This window comes from Pteropus alecto, unplaced genomic scaffold (assembly GCF_000325575.1).
Source record: "Pteropus alecto unplaced genomic scaffold, ASM32557v1 scaffold22, whole genome shotgun sequence".
Taxonomy (NCBI): Eukaryota; Metazoa; Chordata; class Mammalia; order Chiroptera; family Pteropodidae; genus Pteropus; species Pteropus alecto.
The window spans coordinates 22,646,502-22,649,832 of NW_006434839.1; the positions used below are offsets into that span (position 1 = coordinate 22,646,502).

A 3,331-nucleotide genomic window follows, 5' to 3' on the forward strand; every position below is an offset into this window, starting at 1 on the left:
TCAGTTAACCTCTTCGTTGGTATGCCCAGAAGAGGCACCACCTGTATGAAAGGCTCTACTACCAGGGAAGCGCCCCTAAGCATTCTTCCTGGCATGCCTCCTGCACTCTGGTACAGCCTGGTAATAATAATGGGGTTGCAGACTTTTTCAGACTCTTTCTGCTGATATTCAGATTCTTCTCTGTAGTCTGGTTCTTATCAAGCCAGTTGACAATTTCATTGCACTAGTCAAGAATCTTCTGTTTGACTTCATTAATGATCTTGCCTTGAAGTTTTTCATCTTCAACAGTTGCTTTCATGGTGAATGCATAGAATTCAAGTGAATCCTTGGAAGACACCTTGTACCTCTTTCTCATCATCAGCTTTGTACTTAGCTTCCTGGACCATGTACTCAGTGTCTTCTTTGCTCAGACAATTTTTGTCATTAGTGATGGTAATCTTGTTCTCTTTTCCTGTACTCTTATTTATAGCAGAGAAACTGAGGATGCCATTGGTATCAATATCAAAAATGACTTCAATCTGAGGAAAACCATGAGGTGCAAGAGGTATGCCTATGAGTTCAAACTTGCCAAGCAAGTTATTAGCCTTGGTCATGGCCTGCTCACCTTGATAAATCTGAATGAGCACACCAGGCTGGTTGTCAGAATAGGTAATGAAGGTCTGTGCTTGGTAGGAATGGTAGTATTGTGCTTGATGAGGACAGTATGACTCTGTCAGCAGTTTCAGTGCCAAGAGAAAAAGGAGTGACATCCAACAGCAGCAAAACATAAACAGATTTTCAGATTTGTCTCCAGATAGGATGGCTGCCTGGACAACTATACTATAAGCAACTACTTCATCAAGGTTAATGCTCTTTTTGAACTCTTTTTCCATTGAAGAAGTCCTGTAGGAGTTTCTGAATCTTGGGGATATGGGTAGAGCCACACCCATATGGGAAGAACCACACACCAAGACAATATCATGGATCTGGGACTTTTCAAGGTTGGCATCCTGAAGGGCTTTCTCTACAGGGTCCAGGGTGCCATGAAAAGGTCAGCATTCAATTATTCAAATATGGCATAGGTGATAGAGATATAAAAGTCAGTTCCTTCATAGAGTGAATCAGTCTCAATACTGGCCTAGGTGCTGGAAGAAAGAGTACACTTAGCACATATGAAAGTAGTCCGGAAGCAACAGCCCTCTTGTTCTCACTAATGTCATGCTTGCAGTTGAACTCTACAATAAAATGGTTGACCATTCAGTAGTCAAAGTATTCTCCACCTAAGTGGGTGGCCCCAGCTGTAGATTTGACCTCAAAGATTCCATCTTCAATTATAAGAATTGATACATCAAAAGTCCACTTTTCTTTCAGCTCCAACCTTTTTATCTAAGCCGTAAGCAATAGCAGCAGCAGTTGGCCATTGATGATTCTAAGTATGTTAAGACCAGTAGTTTCAGCATCTTTGGTAACCTGATACTGAGAGTCATTGAAGTAAGCAGGTACTGTGATGATAGCATTTGTAACAGTCTTCTCAAAGTAGGCTTTTGCGCTATCCTTCATCTTTGTCAAAATAGACGATACCTCCTCTGGATAGAAACTTTTTGTCTCTTCCTTGTACTTTACTTAGACTTTGGGCCTACCAACATCATTCACCACCATGAAGGGACAATGCTGCATTTCAAATTGGAAAATAGCATTATCAAATCTACATCCAATCAGGCGTTTGGCATCAAAAACAGTGTTAGTGGGGTTCAATGCAACTTGATTCTTTGTGGCATCACTGATCAAATGTTCGGTTTTCAGTAAAGTTGACATAACATGGAGTAGTTCAGTTTCCCTGATCATTAGCAATTATTTCCATTTTCTCATGCTGGAAGACACCCACACAAGACTAGGTGGTGCCGAAATCAATGCCAACTCCAGAGCCCTTTGACATGGTTGCTTCAGTGTACATGCAGCTTGCAGAGAAGAAAGATTTGGATAGCTGCCCCCACATTCAATGACAAAACCAACTAAACTTTTGACAACATTGTGAGATGGGTCTGCAAGGGCATTAAGTGTCTGGCCAAACAATTCTGTCCCTTTCCCTGGAATTTTTGCCAAGAAAATTGCAGTGGAGGAGGGCCTAGTAAGCAAAGAGTTTATGCAGTTTTGCACATCACACTTAATTGCCAGAGTTGGAACAAAATTTGGCTTCAAACTAAAACTGAGACCCAACTCATTCCAGTTAAAACACTTAAAGAAGTTAAATTGCTCAGTCTCTTGGCAGATGAGGCATGGGAGGTTAGGGATTAAACTAAACAAAGTTGAACTCAATGTAATTAAAGCTGCAGCTCAGCAACAGCTCAGTTCAACTTGTGAGGGATCTTGAAAAATAAGTCCCTCACTCTAACAACCACAGAATGAAAGGCATGCATTCTGAACCGACACAAAATTATGTTTTACTCCACTGTTTTTTTATGCCTAATACAGAAAACATTTTTTTAAATTATAAGTCTAATGAAAAGGGAAGGAATTGGACCCATTATCAAGAGTAAGCAGTCAATAGAGACTTGTAGATTACTAGCAGACAAGAACTTAAAAAAAAAAAAGTGTTTTGAGGAATTTACAGAAAAGATGGATAATAAGCAAAGAGGAAATTTCAGAACCAAATGTATATTCTAGAATTAATATATCAGAAATAGAAAAGTCACTGGATGGCACTCGTGTATGTATGTGGGGGTAGGGGGGTAGCAGTCCCTGACAATGGGTGTCAACATATGGCAGGAGCACTCCACAAAGAGTAAACTGGCATGGACTCAGGAGGGTATCCACACCAAAGATATGGGAGAGATGATGGTGAGAGATAGGTTACATAAGGAGGGATTAATCAAATATGAACATACATTAAAGATAATGGGAATGGATTTTTCTGTTGAAGGGAATTGCAAATATGGAAATGAAGAGAACTAGAATGATTCTAAAGGTGCTGGATTGGAAGAGGAAGTATTAGGTAGATATAGAAATTAATATAGATGTAAATCTGTAAGTATATGTGTGCATGTGTGTATTTTTATACATATAATCCCAGACTTTGTCTACTAAAAGTGCCTGAGATCAGTAGCAATGAATACATCTAGATTCTAGATCACAGCTGCTGAATATTATTGTCTACTGAAAGGAATCAGGCATCTTTAGAGAAATAACTGATTACTTCTGATTACTTTTGCTGGAGGAGCAAAACAAACAAGATAAGCTTGGAATATTTGTTAGTTCCAGAAAGCAAACAGTGCTAAAAGAATAACAGGGACAAGTCAAAAAGGCATGAAAGTCAGCTTGAAGCAAATCCTATTGGCAAAAGCTGGAACAATTT

The 3,331-nt window shown here is 39.4% G+C and overlaps 1 pseudogene; it reads right to left on the bottom strand.

Annotated features, from left to right (window-relative positions):
• LOC102893154 lies at positions 1–1,915 on the bottom strand (annotated as a pseudogene).
• Positions 1,916–3,331: the final 1,416 nt, after the last annotated feature.